Source organism: Camellia sinensis, chromosome 11 (genome assembly GCF_055761805.1).
Source record: "Camellia sinensis isolate YWXY chromosome 11, ASM5576180v1, whole genome shotgun sequence".
In the NCBI taxonomy this organism is placed as follows: domain Eukaryota; kingdom Viridiplantae; phylum Streptophyta; class Magnoliopsida; order Ericales; family Theaceae; genus Camellia; species Camellia sinensis.
In genome coordinates, this window is record NC_138971.1 from 70,252,815 (window position 1) to 70,274,171 (window position 21,357).

Below are 21,357 nucleotides of genomic sequence, written 5' to 3' on the forward strand. Positions count from 1 at the left end.
ATGTCGAATCCCAACTTGACAGCCTGTTCGATTATTGCCCCTTCAGGGGTCATGATTACTACCCTTGCCCCACTGCCTTGCTAGTTGGATGACCTGTCACAATACATCTACCAAACATCGCCCACATAGATTCTCCAATTGGGCTTAGTTTGCACTTGATCAAACTTAAAGTCGGCGAGGGATCTTGTGAATTCGGCTACAAAGTCGGCAAGCACTTGCCCTTTCATGGAAGTTCTGGGTAGAATTTGGATATCATACTGGCCGAGTTCAAGAGCCTATTTCGAAACGCGCCCCGACATTCCCGTGCTGCAGAGCACTGACCGGAGGGGATATTCTGTTGGTACCCCAATGGTATGCCCCTGAAAGTAATACATCAGTTTTCTTGCAGCCATGACCAAAGCAAGGATAAGCTTTTCTACTGGAAGGTAATATGTTTCGGCGTCATCCATAGCTTTGCTCACATAGTAAACTGGTCGCTGCTTCCCAAGTTCTTCCCTTAACAGTACGGCGCTGACCGCCCGGTCGGATACTTCCAAATACAAAATGAGTGGATCGCCGGCCGTAGGTGTTGCCAAGAGTGGTACTGCTTGGAGATAAGATTTCAGGCCATCCAAAGCAGTCTGGCGCTCAGGAGCCCAATCAAACGCTCTTTCTTAGCCGAAGTGTATGGAAGAATTGTCGGCAACGATCTGTGGAGCGGCTAACGAACCTGTTAAGCGCGGCGGCCATCCCCATTCGCTTCTAAACCTCTTTGACTGACCGAGGGGACCCAAGCTCTAGAATTGCCGTGATTTGCCTCAGATTGGCTTCGATTCCGCGGTGATTAACGATGTAGTCATGGAATTTTCCGGACTCGATGCCGAATGCACACTTTGAGGCGTTCAATTTCATCTTGTATTTTTGAAGGATGCCTAATGTTTTTGATAAATCGGCTAGATGGGAGTACTTTTCCTTGGATTTGACCACCATATTGTCGATGTATACTCCCATGGTACGGTCGAGTTGTTCCTTGAACATGGAGGTCACTAGTCTTTGATAAGTTGTCTCCACATTCTTCAGGCCAAAAGGCATGACCTTATAGCAATAGGTTCCTCTTGGGGTGAGGAATGCGGTTTTTTCTTGATCCTCCGGATGCATGGCAATTTCATGATAGCCTCTGTAGGCATCCAGGAAACTCATGCGTTGATGATGTGCCATTGCATCTACGAGTTGGTGTATTCTGGGCAGGGGGAAACAGTCCTTGGGACAAGCTTTGTTCAGGTCTGTAAAATCCACACAGACACGCTAAGGGCCATTCTTCTTCTTTATAACCACAGTATTGGATAACCACGTAGGATAAGTTACTTCACGAACCACCCAGGCGGCAAGTAACCGATCTACTTCCTCAACGACGGCCGAAGTATGTTCCGTGCTGGCCGCTGGCTTCTTTGAATAACTGGCTTGCATTTCAGATCAACATTCAAGTGGTGTTGGGCCATTGATGGGTCTACTCCCGGCATCTCGTATGGTGACCATGCAAATACATCAATATTGCCGAGTAAGAAAACTACCATCTCCTGCCTTTCAACTTTATCCAAGGAAGTGCCGATAATGAAGAACTTGTCAAGATTTCTGTCAATTTCGACCCGATGCAGGGCTTCAGTTGCTTTATCACTAGGGAACCTCCCAATATCTTCGAGGCTCTCCCTATCCGATGCCTCAATTGAGTGCACTTCCAGTTCCTTTGGTCTCTTTGTAGCTAAAAGATAGCATGCCTGCGCCGATTTCTGAGAGCCAAAAATTTGTTTGACACCGTAATCAGTCGGAAAACGGAGCAGTTGGTGGTAGGTGCTTGGCAAGGGTTGCATCGTATGTAACCAAGTTCTTCCCATGATCAGAATATACGGCGAAGGAAGCTTGACCACCAGAAATTCTACGTCTACCGATCTGGTGCTGGCCCGTACTGGCAATGTGATCCTTCCTAAAGGATACTCTGGGTTAGTATTGAAGTCGAATAAAGGGTAATCAGCTGGAGACAGGTGGTCCGAATTGGTGAAACCAAGTTTGACAAAAGTTTTATAATACATTATCTCTGAAGTGCTACCTTGAACAACGAGAACACGCTCAATGGTGAATCTGTTTACACGTAGCTCGATGACGAGGGGATCAGTGTGGAGGTGGGTCACTCCAACTAAATCACTGTCATCGAAGCTGATTCTTCCGGTGTCGTATGGCCGTTTTGCTGGTGTCAAAGGACTATGGGTACTAGACGGCAATTGGATTGTGTGCACCTCGGGGGGCGCTAGCAAGCTGTATATCATATAAATTACACCAAGAGGAGGCAACTCCGACCGTAAGGCTACAGTATTTGTTGAATTGTTCTTTCGGACGTATTGCGTAAGACGGCCGTCTTGCACGAACTCTTCAAGGTGATCTTTTGATAAATAACAACTATCGGTGTTATGACCATGGTCTCTATGATACTCACACCGTTTATCCTGTCTTCTCGTATCGAGATGTCCCATCATCTTGGGCGGCCACTTGAAGTACGGAAGGTGTTGTACTTTCGACAGAATCTTATTGATCGGCTCTGTTAGCTCCGTGTATTTCTTGCCCAAATGCCTTGTGCGCCTGTTATCCACTTGGTATTTTTCATTAGCTCGTTATGAACATTGGTCGGTTGATCGGCACGAATCATGCCTTTTGTCTCGTTTGGGTCGATTCTGCCACTTAGGGCTTCTTGGAGGCACGGCGCTAATCGGCTGAACGACTCCCGACATGGCCATCTCAATAGCTTTACGTCCGGCTTTGACCCGAAGGGCATCGTCTTCCACTTTGCAGTATTCTTTAACCTTCTTCATTAATGCCTAGACGGTTTTAGGGGGATGCCTGGTCAATGAACTACGGAGGGGGCTATCAGGATGCAATCCCATCTTAAAGGCGGTGATGGCCATGGAATCATTGCAAGCGTCGTCAACTAGATTAAAGAATTCCCAATAGTGGGTCGAGTATTCACGAAGAGTTTCTTCCGGTTTAATTTGCATGGCCCAGAGAGAGTCGACTTGCCTCGGCTGGACCTCATTAGTGATGAATCTAGCCCTAAATGACTTTTGGAGTTGGTGGAAGCTCTTAATTGATGCCAACTCCAATTTATAGTACCACCTCACGGCCAATGGTCCCAAACTGCTTGGAAATATCCGACACATAAGGGCGTCGTCGTCAGCATGGAGCGTCATCGCTTGCTTGTAATGACGAATGTGATCAATGGGGTTTGATTTTCCGTCGTAGAGGGTGAACGACGGTGCCATGAACTTCTTGGGTAGCACAGCCCTAGCAATTCGTCGCACGAATGGATCGTGTTTATCTTCCTCATTCGAATCATCACTTTTCCTTCATCTATGCCATACATATGGACTTCCTTCAAACGAGCTAGATACATCAACGCGCCCTTTCTTTCTGGGCTCCGGGGATGGTAAGTCTGAATCACTATCATTATTGTGTTTCTGAAGTCGACATTGGCGACCATCCTGCTTTCCCGAAGGTCAACCCCGGTCTTGGCATGCAGCTTGTTGGGATTTCTCTACCTCCAAGGCCAAATCCTGGCGCAGTCGCTCGTTCTCAGCCATCACATTCTCCAGTCGCTGTTCATTTTGCTTTGCTTGATCCATAATCGTCTGTATTGTCTCATGCATTGAAGTTGAGAGTGAGGTCTGAGCTACTGAGTCAAAGTTCAAGGCACGTCGCGTGGCAATATTCTCCGATCCCAGCATGTTTGTTGGACTAAGGTCGTCTCTTGGTGTAGTTTCGTCAGCGACTATCGGAGGATCTTTCGTTAGGCCCTCCATGGATGTACTTGAGTATTTCCACAGACAGCGCTAATTGTGGTGAAGTGGTTTGGAAATACTCCTGGATCTTTAAGGACGTTCCTGATCCTCTGATTGTCACCTGAAAGGGATTAACACTCCGGTCGGGGATGCCGGAATTAGCACTCCGACGGACAAGTTAGTATGTGTCTCACGTTTGCTTACGTCTTAAGTTTCTTGGGGTTTTCTCTCACATACATTTCTTTGGCTGATGTTCCTCTATTTATATTAGCTTTTAGGCCTTAGGGTTGGGCCCACTCTTAATCCATTGAGTGATTGTTCACTCGGCTCCTTCTGTCGAATGCCAATTCCCACTCGGCTTCTCGCTCAATTGGTTCCATGGCCGATTAGGATATTCGGCATCTGGATCATACAAGACGAGGCCGAATATAATATATATCCCGATTTTTCAAGTGTGTATTCGGCCTCTTTACATCCCCTGATATTCGTCTCCTACATTACCCATATCATTATAAAGAAAATTTAGTTGAAGAACTTTTTGAGTTAATTCCACCTGAAAACGTAAATATAATAGAAATTTAACAATTTTGTAGAATAAAATGTTAATTAGATAAGGTATTTTACTAATTTATAATACTTATGAGTTTATATTTTATTTTTGTAATCTGTTCAGGCATAAAATACGTTTAAATTAAATACTTTAGAGACTTAATATATTCAATAGATAGTTTAGAGATTGAGTAAATTTTGGTTTATACATTTTAAGGGTTTACTAGACTCAATCGATAGTTCAAAGACTTAGTAAATAATTTGACAATAGTTCAACAGTAGAAAAGAAAATTAACTCTTTATTGAATTAGATCGTTCAAATATGATTATGAATTTTCTAGTTTAAACATGTGAAACTAAAATTAAAATCAAACCAGTTTTTGTGAATTGATTTAAGTTTGGTTTAATAGCCAAACTTCTTTTTGTTTTTGTTTTAACAAAACTGATCCATAAATACTCCTAAGGTAATGTTTGGTTAACTGAAATGAACTGGAATGGAATGATCATTCCATCGAAAATTTCATTATCATGTCTAGTTTGACAAAAAAGATAATGAAAAATATATTACAAATAGAACAATCAATTACTATTATAAAATTAATAAAAAAATTAAAAAAATAACCATTTCATTTTATTTAATCTCATTTTAATGAAATAAATAGAACATAAACGTGTATAGTAGCGGAATTGAACCTTGTTGCTGAGCCAATTTTGTTGGTGTCCAACTAACCTGGATTGGACGAACCATGACCAGGTCCAGCCCAATTTAAACTGCACAAAATGTTTAGGGCTTGGGATAAGAATGGGCCCACCGTCCAGACTCTGCAATCTTGGACACAACTATTTCTTGTGATTTATAAAAAAAGAGCCCAAAGAGACAACAATAATGAGAATAATGAAATAACGGTGCAAGGAGGGCGAGCTCGGAGCAAGGATCGGCAGAAATTAAGCGTCTGTTTTGTTTTGTTTTGTTTTTTTTTTTTTTTTTTTTTGTGAGTAATATTATGTCCCTATTGAAAAAATATTGAGTATAACAATAAATATTATTTTACGTAGTGTCATCAATTAATAAGAAATCGTAAATGAATCAATCATTGTCTCGTACTAATCCAACAATATTGTGGCGTTTATCAAAAATCAACAATATTCACTTAGGTTTCGCATGGCAAGTAGTTGCTTTAGTCTAAAAATTAAAAAATTACTAAAAAAATTCAAAAAAACATATAACATATACCCAAAAGTTAAAGATTTTATTTTCTCTCTATTTTTTTGCATATCTTTTCGTAAAAAGTCAAAAAGTCATTCCAAACGTACTAGTTTTTTTTACCTCATATTTTAGCCAAAATGTCAAAAAAATTACTAAAATAGTCTATTCCCAAACGAGACCTAAATGGTGAACTAAGATATGACCATTATATCTAATATTTACTCGTGTTTATTGACCATCCAACATTATCATGCAATTCAATATTCAATAATAGATCATAGTATGTGATTAGTGAATTTTATTATTTAAATATAAATATCATCTAACGTAATCCAAAAATTACTATATTTATGGAAGCTTCTAATTCATTTACTATTATTTTTCTGATCACATATCATTTCTCACTGTACACGGATAGTTTTAAACTTAAAATTTTTTTTGCTCAGCTCCACATATCAAAAACCTAAAAATCCCATTTTCTATCTCAAAAAATACTAACCCCACACCCATCCCACGTTACTGGCCACCTAATTGTCGCCAGAGTCACAACTTTCCCCCTTATTTCCCAGCTCTCCCTTTAATCCCCACCACCATCATCTACCCCGATTTTTCCCAACCATTACCACATCCTTAGTCCCCTTGTCTTCACATCCTAACACTCCCAACCCCTTTCCTCCCCTTCATCACCACTGCCTCCCCCATCCCATGCACTGCTGCCTCGCACTCTCATTACCTTCCCCATTGTTCAACCAACAGCTACCAAGTAGAGGAAATTTGTTCAGCACACTACTACTAAATTTCAGTAATTGTTTCTGAAAGAAAATGCAATTCTTTATTATTTCAACTACTGATACTGATTTACAACACTAGTATTTATATATTCTAGTTATACAATTATACAATCAATATCTCTACTAATCTATCCTCCTAACAAACTAACTGTCTAACAGAAGTTTGTTGCCCATATATTTTCTTTGCTTTACTCAGCTGATTGCTAGCACACAGCTTAGGGTGAAGCCTAGACTGCAACTCTGTCTGCTCTTGAGCCTTGAGTTGTGTAACGTCCCGAATTAATAACACTAACCCACAACGTAATACACTGTAGTATGTGCCACTAGCGTTATAATTAACATTTCATTGGCACTCTTTGATCATACAAAAGATGACATATGCTCGTATACATTTATAAATCTTAAATTTTGAATCTATAGCATATGACATGTGTAAGTGAATTGAAATAGAATGAGAGACAGATAAATTTATACCCAAATGGCTACATCTTTCCAAGTCAATGTTTGGGTACAATAAAAATGAGTTCAATTCAATAGAGTTAAAGCAAATGGCTAGTACAAAATAATTACATAAAAAGAAACAAAAGAAGCTCTTGCCTCCAAGTTCTCCCAAGCTATGTCTTTGGTGAAAGCATATTATCAGCACCTAAAAGTTGCTTTCCACATAGGATGAGCTAAAACTCAGTAGAGATATTTTATCACAATATGTAACACTTAATGAAGTCATAAGGTAGATGCACATGAATGTCATTTGTCAAACATTTTACATTTTTATCTCAAAACAATGCAATGACAAGATTATATATATATATATAAGTACGTGTTTGCTAGTAGGCTATGCAAGCACTACCTAGACCATTTTACCGATACTAACCGGAAGAATCGGCACCTGACCACGTGGATTTCTGGGTTTTCACCAAGGACACACAAGCTAACTTAATAACCACAACCACACCCCCTAACCAGATTCACCCATGTATACACATATTTTTCTCAAAACAATACATTTTCAATGTTTAAGTATGAAATAATGCTCAATGCAAGTATAAATAAATAGTTTCAATTCACCTAATCATCATACAATTTCTCCAACAATCAAAGCTATCTTTGTGATGACCCCAACATGCATATCATGTTTTGCATATTATCTTATTAAGAGAATTGCATGATTATGTGTTTTATTTTGTGCTTATCTGTTTATTTATGGAATATCTGTTAGAATGACAACTCTAAATTACAAATTGAAGGCCCAAACGGATTCAAAAACCAAAATTGATTAGTCTGATAGGTTAATTAAAATGTTTAGAATCATATGGTAAGTTTGATTAAAATTTGAATCAGATCAAAATGATTCGAATAAATCAATTAGAATTGATTAGGATTAATTAGATTTAAGTTAGATTACTTAGCCTTAATCCTACTTAATTAGCCTAACCTAAGCTAACCTATATATATGAACTAAGCCTAGTTAAATTCACTTCCTTCATCAATCTTCGTAGAAATTATAGAGAGAGAAGAAGAAGAAGAAGAAGAAGAAGAATTGTGTAGAATTGAAGGTGAATTGAAGGTGAATTGAAGAGATTAAGTAATTTTATACTCAAATTTGAGCTCTAGATATGAATTTCACTCATAAGGTTTGTAGGATTATATGCATGAATTTGAGAAGGAGATGCTAGAATCACCATAAATTTAGTAAACATGAGTTAAAATTGGACATACATGCATGCATCAATTCACCACTTTTCATACTTCCTCATTTTAAGAATTTTCCATGAAATTATACTTAATTGTTCATGTTTTGACATTTTAAAAGCATTGAAGTCGAATTCCTTGCACGCAAGGTTGAATTTTGAAGTTTTGAACTTGATTTTGAAGAATTGACAAAGGGTTTGAGCTTATGGTTTCAAATGGGTTGTGTTCATATGATTTCTTAAGAGTTTCCATGCATTTGGCCCAACCATGCAAGCTTTTGAGACTTCGAACCATGTTTTTGATTTTAAATTTTGTTTTCAAAATTTTAGAATTCAACCACTTCGCTCGAGTGATGAAGTCTTCACTCGAGCGCACTTCGCATGAAACATTATTTTTTACAGAACATTACACAATGGCTCGAGTGACCAAAAGTTAGCTCGAGCCTAGATTTCGAACATCCAGAAGTCTTGCAGAGTTTTACAGACTATTCAACTAACAAAGGGTTCGCTCGAGCAACCTTAGTTCATTTTGCATAATTGGCTCGAGTGACCGTCGAGCCAACTTTTCAGCCATCCAGTACTTTTACAGATAGACCACATTGCTCAAGCGACAAAAGGTGCGCTTGAGCGAAATGCCCTGTTTTTACCATTTTTGAAACAAACTCTTATGTGTATGTTTTCATCATCATGCTCTTTTAGGCATTCTTGGACATTGTTTAGACATAATTAATATGGAAATGAATTAGAAACACATAAAAGGAAATTAAATTAAGATAAAACATTTGATTGAGATAAGTGATTCAATGTGTGCCTTTATCATGTGTTTTGTGTAGGTTGTCGCTCGTGGCTTAATATTGATACAACCCAATGTGAGTAATGTCTTTATAAAGATATGTTTAAAAAGTGTTTCGAATTGATCAAAAATGTTATTTTGTTATTTATGAATGAATGTTCATTTTGAAATTTGTATTTGTGGTATCCTTTAGTGAATCCCTTGCCCCGGGGAAACAATACCATGACCCATTGGATTAATTGAAACACAAAAATCTCTGATGTTACACCCTAGTGGTCCACATTGAAATTCCTGTTGTGGTTTATTGAGTGACCCATTACGGTCCCATTGGATTGACTCTTGTGGTCCTATTGGCTTCAGCACATTGTTATGTTGCTACTCTATTAGATGTTGCCATGTAAATGATTCGAATGATTATTGTTAATGCAAACCATTGATATGATCGTTATTTGAATTGTTTTGATTATTGAAAGAATATGTTTCAAGGTAAATTGGACTTCATTCATTAAATCCTTTATATTAATATTACTCATTGGGCTCTAGCTCACCCCTCCCCCTATATATGTAGGTGAGCACGTGGAACATCAAGTCTAAGGAAGACTCGGAGTCTACCATTGTGAAACCGTTTTTGATGTGCCTCTGTGATGGTTGCATACTTGGACTCAAGTGGAGCCAAGATTTGTCAACCTTTTTTGCTTAGTTTTGTTTTTTTATTTGGGGATTTGTGTTTGAATGGATGTTATGTAACCTAAGTTTATATTTGTTGTGATGTATCTATGTAAGAAGATTGTAGTTTATGTTATAATACAAGATCTTTCATGTATACACTACTCAATGCACTATTTCATTTGTTGTTATTGCTTCCGCTAAGCCCCGATATTATTTATGGTATGATTTTGTCATTGAGGCCGGAGGTAATCTGGAATTACTGGCCGGTCAACACCTAAACTTCTAGGAGTGCGTTGGGGTCGTGACAATCATCGACCGATAGCCTAAAATAGATAATTCTATACAACACCTAATTTTTCAACAAGTGATATAGTCTCATCATTTTCAAAATGGGAGCGATACAACATATTGTAGCACTTGTGTCCTTTAAACTATTGGAGAGTTTATTTATTTCCTTTATTCTCATTTTGGGAGTCATTGGAGTTGTTTTATTTTGGTTTTGAAGGAGTACAATTTGATTTAGACTTGTTGGGATTGTTCGTTCGTGCTTGTTTTTGTTGAAAAGTTCTTTGGAAGCTTGGAAAATTTGTTCTGGTGTCGGCAGTAGCCTTCCTAGGGGTCGACACCACCTTTCTGCCTTGCCCTTAGTGTCTCTGCTGGTTTAAAGGGTCAACACCACTAATTCTAAGGGTCCACCCTTGTCTGCTACTGTGTTCTAGGTGTTGCTACTAAAATAAAGAGTCGACACCACTGGTTCCAAGAGTTGACCTTTGTCTGCTACACACATTGGTGTCTCAGCATTTCTTCTTGAAGGTCGATACCACTGTCCTAAGGGTCGACCCCCGTAAGTAAATTTTAGATTTTTTGGTACGGTTTGTGCCCTACATTTTGAGGATTTTGACTTATTCTTTTCATTGACCTTGGGGCTATTTTTCAACTACAATAAATAGGCTCTAAACACACTTTCCTCATTATTCTTTTCCTCTCTTTTTCTCTTTTTCATCTCTACTCCACGAGTCTCTCGCTTCTCTCTCTAAACTCAACTTTTTCATTTATATCTTTAATTTACTCACCTAGAGTTATCTTTTCACCTTGGTCTTGTGAGAAAGATTGTAGATCTCATCAAGGGCTTCCTTTTCATCCAAGTACTTCATGGTTTTGTCACCGATTATTGTTCAGTTGCCCTCTCATCACTTCAAGAGGTACGAATTTCTTTGCTCCTTTTCAATACCTCGTCTATAGATAGACATGTGATAGATTTTATTGCATAAAAACCATATTCATTATGGATTTCCTTGAAAGTCATGAAAAGCGATTTAGGGTTTGATATTTGTGATTGAAGTTGTTAGGTTAGGTGTTTTTTGGGTTAATGAGGGAGTAATTTAACATGTTTATGTTAAAAGGGAGGAAAGCCCTAAATTAATATTATTGACTTAATGGATTTAAAAGGGAGGAAGTTGAATAACCATTATATTTTGCTAATATGGATTGTGTAATTGTGTTAATGTCTAAAAAAGAGAAGTAACCATGGTATTGGAATTATTTATATTCATCATGTTGAGTGAGGTTGGGTTATGGCTTTGGCATCAAGGATGTGGTTTTTAATTAAATGAAAAGAATGAGTTTTTTTAGAAAAAGAAAGGAGCTGTGAGGATTGGAAAATAAGAGAAATTAGTTTTTGGTTTTTTTTTTTTTTTTTTTTTTTTTTGGAAAGAAAATGAAATCATAACCCTTCGTAAATTAATAATGAACTTGAGGTTGGATTTTGAAACCTTTACATATTATTATTGTTATTGGACTTAAGATCTCGTGAGAATTGGATTGTTGTCTTACGTGTATTTAATACATATGATTAGAGGTTTTGTCGTTGGTCATCAGTGGAGAATGGCATTATTGTGTTGAATAATATCGTGTATGTAGTACACTTGTGTTATTATGCATTCTAGTAAGTTGAGATGATTGGAAATGTTCATGCACTGAGAATAAGAGATACCATTACCTTCCAGCTAGCGCCTGGAGAATTGGCCGCACTTAGAATGAGAGGTATCGGTAACTTCCAACTAGTGCCTGGAGAACTTGGTAGAGGTATCATTACCTTCTAGCTGGTGTCTGGTAGATTGGCAGAGGTACCATTACCTTCCAGCTTGTGTCTAGTAAATTGGCATTTTGTAATGGAAAGATGTATCTTTGGCTTACCATGCTTAAGGCAGGTAAGCATTGCTTTGTTTCTCATTTTGTCTCAATGTATCTTTGTATATCATGAGTAGGTAATGGTTATGGTTGGGTGAGGCCGGGTTGCTTTATGTGATAGCGTAGTAATCATTGTACACGTATTGATTTTGTGTTCGTGTTATGACATATATGTATGTTCATAGGCATATTGGATGAGATGTTGAAAGTGCTTCTTGACCATGGACTTTGGGCCAAGGAAATGTGATGAATGTATCAGAAGTGAACATATGTTTTGTATTAGGCGTAAATAATGAGAAGTAATTGGGTTTTGTGAAAGTATTTTTAAAACAACCAGTTGTGATGCATTATTTATGAATGGGAAGTGGGAAAGAAAAGTGAACTGTTTGTGTTGTTGGGTCAATTGAATGATTTTGATAAAAGGACCTTTATAAGTATATTTTCAATATAAACCGTCATATTATGTATATGATATGATATAAAGTATTCATGATCATAGCTATCTGTATGTTGTTATTGTTTAGAATCATGTTGAGATCCCTATTGGACTTTATGTTTATCCCATGTTGCTAATCTTTTTTCTGGTGAACGTCGAGAAGTGTTTCAAGATTGAGGATTTTCTTTATTTGTTGGCCATGGGGCCTTTTATTTCTGGGCAGAATGCCATTAATGTAAAAGGGTTAAACCCTTTCTTTTAATTTAAAATATGTATCCTACAGGCAATTTATTTACTTATAACTTCTGTTTGTAGACATCCCCGAACGCCCCAGGAGGATGAATCCCGTTCTGTTCATTATGGGCTCACTACAGTTCAGGACTCAATGTCACGGTCCCGTATCTAATCTCGCAGAGTGCAATGCAAGACCGATGAAATCATCAAAGAGTCCAAATCTGGCAAATCGTTTTTGAAACCAGATTTTTTTGAAAGAAGTGCCAAACATGGACTGCTTTGCCAGATACAGAGTCACCACCTAAATATTTATTTTTGGGGAATTTAGGAAACCCTGACTCGTTGAATAAGGCCACGTGTCCGTCATCACCAAAGTTGCCTCGGCTCAAGAACTTGGGTACGATTGGGGAAGGTCACTTCGTGAGCACCCCTGCTCACCCGATCAAAGATCGGCCTCTACTAACCATGATATCTAGCTTTGAAAACATTATGCGTTCTTAATCCGGTTATTAGCCTAGATTACTATGTGATGCGCACAGCATACAAGTATAGACTGGGTCGCCTGAATTGGAACAAAGAATCTCATGTTTGTTTTGAAAATGGTTTGATGGTGCTACCCACAAGTAGGCTAAGACATGGATTTGCCACCCTCGGATGGGCTTAGAAAACATGATTTTGCCACTATCTAGTGGTCTTAAAACTCACAATTAATGAATTGTTTCAATTCAAATAGCCCAACCTTCACCCACAGGCATTCAGGCAATTATATCATATAAGCACATAGCCTCATGGTAAGCATGCTATCATGGCAGTCACTCACACACATGCAAGGATGCTAAAGCATAAACACTTACCGAGTACTCCAAGCCAAAACAAAAGCTATGTTAGAAATCCATACGTGATCCTAACTATACAGAAATGCCTAATGCAACACATGCAAAATGCAACTAAGATAGGCTCGGCTATTCTAAAGATGGCATGTGAAATGCTACAACTAACAAGTATTCAACTCGGAATCGAAATACAAATGCAGTTAGCATGATGCGCCGAGCCCGGTGCATGCTAGACAGATGAATGAATGCAAACATGCTATCATACTGTATGCTAATTGAAACATGCCCTAATCTAACCATCATGAGCCGGTAAATAAAAGGGAGAAAGGCGTGGGGTTGGAAGACATACATTACACGCACGCACACTTATTACAATTGCGCCCTCGCTCGGAGGGTCCGAATAAATAATATACAGTCCAAATAAATAGTACAGTCCGAATAAATACAAAATCCTAATTAATTAACAAATTAATCTAGGAAAGCAGGTAAATTAGCACGCAAATCCATGGACCGCCTCAGCTCTGTTCCAAATGATGAATGATGCATGCTTGAGTTGCCTTGCGCAGAAATCCATTACGATGCCCCAGTTTGCCTCTGTTTGCAATTGTTCTTGGAATATTGCGCAACGCTCCAGAAGGCCGCTGATTTCTGATTTACTGCAACAGAGAGCAACAAAGGGGCATGGCAAAGTATTTTTACATATGTATGCATGACTACTCTTCAGGGAGTGTAGTCCTCGATCCTCGTGTCACCAATCACGCATATCGATGCATGATGGCCGAGGAGTCGAATTGCACGACTCAATATGAAATGAATGCACACGAAAATACAACAAGACCTAAACTCCATCATGGGTAATCCGGAGTGTCGGCGACAGGGAATTGAGACACGTTCCGTCACTCGGGGTACGAAACGTACCTCGTTTCCCGTTCTTGGGCTAACTCCTATCCCAAACACGATGCAAATGAGATGGCATACACAATGCGATTAACATACAACCTAGCATACGTAATGCTATGAAATGGCATACATAATGCTCGATGTGACATGGCATACACGATGCTCTAACATGCAATCTAGCATATGCAATGCTATGGACCAAAATGACATACACAATGCACGATGGACTTACACCAACATGAGTGGACCTCAGCCACACTCACATCAGTGGCCATGAGATGGAAAAGAGACAACTGAAATGCGTGCACACGTGCACGCATACCGAGGACCGAACCTAAGGCATAAAATGCCACTCTACCAAAGCATGGCAAGGGATGAAAGATGGCATACAAACATGTAATTTCCAACACTGAAACATGATGCTAAATGGTCCTGAAACATGGAAATATGGCACCCGATGCATGAAATAAGCCCTGAAACTCAAAGCTAGGCACATGTATTGAATTATAACTATGCAAAGAAAGAATTATTTGGCCATGAAGTACAAAGACAGAGCCAAGGCAGTCCCAAAACATGCACATTTCTAGTTTAAAGCATGGCCAAAAAGTGCTAACATGATGGACTAAAATAGCATGCAAATTTGGCTAGCAAGCATGGTTTACATGGCATGCATATGAAGCGTATGAGAACTCATCAAACTAGCCAAAAAAAGTGAATAAAATATGACAAATTATGCCCAAATAACCACTAAAATGCAACCAACATGTGCGAAAATGATGAGCTCCTTTGAAAGGGCATGCAAGGGGTTACTCAACACATATATGATGGACACTTAGCATAGCAAAACCAACGCTGGAAATCAAATATGACAGCCCTAAAACTCACCAAAAAGGGCCTGAAATTGATTAATAAAGCATACAATGAAAGGTCCTCTTGAAAGGCCTTGACGAGGGTTGTTCCACACATGCATGAGGGACATAAAATATGGCCAAAAGGGCCTTGGACAGAGCTAAGGCAGACCTCAAAACCCTCAAAATGAGGCCTGGAACATGACTTCAAAGCATGCAAAAAAGGGTCCCTTTGGAAGGCCAACAAGACCACCAAACAAGACAAGGAGAGAGGGGGTCACTCCCCTCTGATTTTGGACGAGTGACCAGCAGGACCATGATTCTTGACAAGGGTCAGCTTCTCGAGACCGAGCAAATGTTCCGCGACGCTGGTGGGCAGTGGCTTGTTATTATCCCCGAGGAGGAGATCTGCCAAGCACCCCCTGGTACTAAGGTAACAGTTTCTGATCAAATCTCGGCATTTTTTGATTCATACATTTGATCGAACAGTTTGTGGGTCTTGATTTTTCTTTCTTCATTGTTGTTGTGGGTTTGATTTTCTGTTACATGAATTTGATGGGTTTTTTGTTTTATTCAAATTTTCTTTTCTATATATATATATATATTATGAGCAATTGGTGGATTCTTCAATCATGCGTCTTTATGAAACTTGTGAGAGATATTTGGTTCAAAGTTAGAAAAATTTTCAGATCAGATTTATGGGTCGAATTGCTTGACATTGGTACGTATACCCATAAAAAGTGGTGAATATTTCAAAAAAAATATGCCAAAATATTTACAGATCAAATTATTGCATGTCGGAGAAATTCAAAAGTGCACAGGTCAGTGTAGTACTCTTGAAGGGAGAGGGAGAGAGAGGAGGAGAGCGAGGGACAGAGTTTTTTGAATGAGTATAGTTGTAATCTGAATTATAATTAACCGGAATTCGGAAATAAGCATAAAGGGCACTGACTAGCTGTACAGATCAAGGTGTCTAAGAAACTTCAAAGATATCGCAAGTCAAAAAGACCTAATTGAAATGCTCGACCATTGAAATTTCCTCATTGTGGCTGGATCATGGAACATAAACAATTTTTCAGATTAAGTTGACTATGACAACATAATCCAAGGTGTAGAAGTGGGGTGGATTAGGTCTTGTGTTGTTATTGGATACCATATCACGGGGATTATAGATACTTTCTTTAGACAAAATATGCCATTGTTCTTAAAAATTTAGAAACTTAAATCAATCTTAACCCCTCTTATTTACATCTTGAACAGAAGGTTCTATAAGCTTTAAGGCAGTGGAAGGTGTAACGATAGCAACATAGCTCCTCCGTGCATAGGGTATCATCAGCCTATAACTCCTAAAAATGTTCTTTAATCTTTTGTTCTATATCATAATTGGTTCTTTAATTGCTGAAAAACCACTTTTTTCTGTGGTGAACTAAATTCATGTGTTGTCTCGAGAAAAAAGACAAGTTTTATACTTAATGCAATAAAACAAATTTTGTCACGCAGTTGGGTGGAATTGATGGCACCTGTGTTCTCAAGAGCAGCCTGGCGATGTGCATGGTATATGCTCCAGGTATAGGGTATTTCTTTTGAATTGAGTACATGCAATGATCATAATGAGTGAATTGGTTCTCAACGTTTGTCTGGAACAATGGGTGAGGGTTCTAAAATAGTATCAATGAATTATGATTTCCATGAGATTTCTTCTTCACTTTAATTAGGTTATTAGGTTAACATAGGGTCTATTTTTCATATGTATGTGTAAAGTGTACACGTAGGAAGCATAGGCACGGACACAAACACAGACATAGACAAGGGAGATAGTGATTTCAAAAAAATGAGAACACAAACACGGCAAAAAAAAATATTTTTTTAAAATATTTTTTATTTACAATGTAGATTAATATTATATCCACAAACAATAAAAAATTAACACTAATTAATAAATAATAAAAAAAACTTACCAGATTTAAATAATTAATAGATCATCCATCTTTAAAATAAAAATGATAAGAGTTAACTTAAGACAAAGAAGTTAGAGAAATGCTATATGTCACCGGTTTTTTGTCTTCTACATGAATACTCATGATTGGTTCTCTTGTTTTAAAATAATTATTAATCAATTAATGAAAAAAAATAATATTTTGACATATGATTCTGTGATATAAAAGGGTGAAAAAATAAGTGTGATACAGCAATTCTCAAGAAGGTCAACCAATACACCATTAGTTCATTACAATCTAGACAAAAATTTATAAACATCCAAAATCCATCAAAAGCACTAAAGAAGAGGGAGGAAAATTAGTTGTCCTATCCCTGCCATGTCCCTGTTGTGTCCCCAAAAAACAAATTAATTAAACACCAGTTGGCGTGTCCCATACATGTCTGCCATGTCCTTGTTTTGTTCAACACCACTACAACACCTGTTTTGGAGTGCAGACGCTTCATAGTTGTATAGCTTTTGTCAAAAATGAGGGAAAGTAGATGCCCTGATTGTTTTTGCAAGCAGTGCGTGTTGTCCGTTTCTATTGTTATTGTTTTCTAATGATTTCTTTTTAACCCCAACAGAATGACTTGATCCATGCATGGGGCTTGGATTTCCAGCTTGGTTATTGTGCACAGGCAATTTTCTAATTCCACTTCTCTGTATGACTATTGATTTGTGGACGGTAGTGATATGTTGACCACTTTTTTTATAGGGTGATAGGACAAAAAATGTTGGTGTGGTTGACTCTGAGTATATAGTTCATTTGGGTCTTCCAACACTTGGTGTTTTAGATGGCACCAAGGTAAGTAATTCTCACGTTTATGTGAGCAATTCATTTCCATAGGAAACTCGTACAGTAGATTCTTACAAGTCTTATGATTTGTGCCAATAAATTTTTACATTGAAGTTCCAAAAATTTTCAAAAAATTATAAAATGGAAATGTTCTATTACACCAAGTCTTGCTTCATGAGCTGTCAATGCAAGCATAAGCCTGGCTTTGCTTGAGTAAGTCTACCAAGCTAGCCAGTGGAAGTTTCCCACCCTAGAGCTCAAGATTTTTGAGTCCCATCTATGTTGGGCGGACTAAATGAAAAACAGGAGAGGGGGTTTCCTACATAGCATTGGCGTGAGAAGGGCACTTGACATGTTAGGGACCTATCAAAACTATGCATTTTACATCCATCCTCCTGATGTTTTTCCATTGTCTTCTTCCCCCTCCTCCGTGGTTGCAATGCTCATTGATTTACTCTGTGTTAGATGACCCAAAAATTTGATAATAGTCTTAATAAAAATAGTAATTGTCCTTTATTCTGGTCTAACTTCACAGTCCACCCAATAATTTGACACAAAAAAATCAGTGTCAAAAGGTGGGAACAAAAAAAAAGTATGTTGTATTAATTCAAAGTGATCATTGATTTGACCTAACCGTCATGCTATTATGCATAGCATTAACCTTGCCCGTTGAGTTGTCAACTAATACTATTTGTGCTTGTTCATGTAATTGAGTTATAAATCACCAGATCATTTGTCTCAAGTAGAGAATTTTTCAGATTCAGATTGCAGTTTATTCCTTTTATTTTATTTTCTTGTTGAACCGATACTGAGAACTTGTCATCATTGAAATTGCAAGAACCATCTGGCTTGCAAAGAGTTAATAATAGAACTGAAGTAAGTCCCTTGGTTTCACTATAGGAAAGTGTATCTTCTTTCTAGGAGTACTCTGTAGATTCTGTTGGTTCTTTTAATCTGTGTGCTCAAACAACACTAAATCATTGAAATTGAAACTGAGGTCATGCACATATATATTATATCATGTGCTTTAAGCCGCAAGGACAGTTGTATCTCAGTGGTTTTTGAACTTGGAACATGCTATGTTGGTGGTGTGAAGCAAAGTCCAACGTCACCTTGGTACTAAAGTAATGTGAAGTAAAGTGTGAGGGCATTTTCAGCTCAACCCAATGGTATTAGAGACGGAGTATTCAAGGATGGTTAGTGTGTGTCCCTGGTCTGCATGCGGTAGGTGCTGCCAGGTGAGCACGTTGCAAGTGAGGGAGGGTGTGAAGCAAAGTCCCACATCGCCTTGGTAGCGTGAGGGCACCCCAACCTCAACAACTAACTTTTGAAGTTGATTTTTACCCAAGACCATGTAACATGAAGCTCTTTTTTTTCTTTGTTTAATTATCAAACTAGAAAGAGCATTTTACAAGTTACGCGGAACTAGAGAAAATCTTCGTGGGAATGCATGAAATATATCCCTCCAAAAAAACACTAGTCTTGCAATATATTCATTTGCACTAGTCATAATGTTGCCTTTACAAAATATGTTGAGGGAGTGATATTTTTTTTTTCTTGTTTCATGGCAAGTATGCTACATTAGTATCTTGGATTTTTTTTCGGCTTTTTTGTGTAAATGAGCATTTTGTTTATTTCAGTTTTTTTATTTATAGTAAGGGCCGTTACTCTGAAAACTGATAATTTGTCTCCATCACATCTGTTTTCATTCATCTGCATCTGTTCTTTGGGCACCATTGAGTGATGATATGTGTGCAAGTGAGGGGACAGACCTTTATGGAAATGCAGATTTTCAAGAAAAGATGGAACAATGCAGTGAAGGACGACAAATGTTGGGTCAATCCATATCAACAACCTGTTGAGCAGAAAAGCCGTTACCTTATAATCTATACTACATCTTCTTTAATTAAACAAGGTACAAGGTTTGCGATACTCACACAATCATACCCCACAATAGAATCTTCAATCATTTATGATACATTCAAATTCCCAAACGATATGGAAATTGTTTCGAAGTGCCTTGGATGCAAAGTGGGGTTCACAGTACTTCAACGTTGGTCTTTATGTTTCTTATGGCAGTCACTGCATTTATTGATCATTTTAGTACAGCTCAACAGTAGATCAAAGGAAAACTTTGCATAACGGCCCAAATGAAAGATCTTAGGTGTTATCTGTTGATCAATGGAAATTATTCAGATTGTATTTGTGTTCAACCAGCAAGGATATATCCCAATTAGATTGAGACACCCTTCACAAATCCCATTGTAACAGCTCCAGTAGCACAAAGCAACAATTATAATTTATAACAGCACATGAGGTAAAAACACATTAACCACAAGACCCATCAGCAACTTAGCATCAAACTCTTCACAACCCTTGACTCCCAAAAACACTTTGCCTTACCTCAATGCAAAATAAGTAGCATAAAAAATATGAGTAGAAGGTAAGTGTTTTAATTTTTTGTCTGGTGTTTGTGGGTAATATGCTTGTGATACAGAAAAGGGTTTGTTGTTTTGCTGGGGCTTGTGTTGATAAAAAGTGGTATTTTGATGGTATTTGTCTCTGTGTTTCCCATGGCTAGGCATTTTTAGTCATCATGAAGGATCCCTTTTGTGTTTTTGAATTGTTCTTATGCCTTGGTGTCCCCTTCATCTTTTTTCTTTTAATGTTAGAATTGATATATACATATGAATAGTCTATACCTTGGCTAGGCATTTGTTAATTTTTCCTTTACTAGGAAAGAAGAATATGTTAATGATGTTTAACTATTGTAAAGTTGAACAATAGTTAGAATTGATATATACATATGAATGATGTTTTATTTACAAAATGGTATTGATAGTCATTTAATTTGTTAATGTTTCCTTTACTTTCCATGTACATTTTTCATATTTTGTCCAACTTTACAATAAAGTGATGTGCAAATATTTTCAACAAAAAGTTGCCTAACATTATTTCTCATTTTCTTTGGTACAAATGGATGATCTTGTGCACGAAGCTAAATTGTACAGGACTAATTGCCACTATAAGCATTTTTGGAAGGAATATATATTTTTGGATAGATGTATGTATGGAAAAGATTTGGGTGGACTAGTACTTATATTTTTTGATAGACTAGTAATTATATTTTTGGATGGATGTGTATGGAAAATATTTGGGTAGATTACTAGTGTGCATATTTTTTGATAGATGCACATGGATAACAATTTAAAACATAATAACAAGTAATTGTTATGTTAGATGGATGTGACTTGGATGATTATATAGATTACAAGTGAATTTTTAATTGGAGGAATATGTAGTTTGAAATTACTTGTGGATGAAAACTTATAATAATTGATGACTTTCATTAAACAGGTTAAAGATTGGATGATTTATGTATTTTGTCGAATGTTTATGATTTAGTTGATTTGAATGATTCTTGCAAATTACATTTGGCGACTAAATAAGGTAGGCGAGAGGGTACATTTGGCGACTAAATAATTAGTCGTTAAAATCATTAATTTTGGCGACCAAAGGATTTCGTCGCTAATAGGTCAATTGCGGACTAAAGTTTTAGTTGCGTAAACATTCTTTTTTGCGACTAACATGTTTGGTGGTGGAGGAATGTGACAATTGGCGACCAAACTTTTTGGTCAC

At 37.6% G+C, this 21,357-nt stretch overlaps 1 long non-coding RNA gene across 1 annotated transcript; it reads left to right on the forward strand.

Moving 5' to 3' along the window:
- The first annotated feature begins 15,821 nt into the window (after positions 1 to 15,821).
- Positions 15,822 to 21,028, forward strand: LOC114268094 (uncharacterized). The gene is made up of 2 exons (XR_014345271.1): positions 15,822 to 16,511; positions 17,507 to 21,028. It is a non-coding gene; the product is annotated as an uncharacterized LOC114268094 (long non-coding RNA).
- Positions 21,029 to 21,357: the final 329 nt, after the last annotated feature.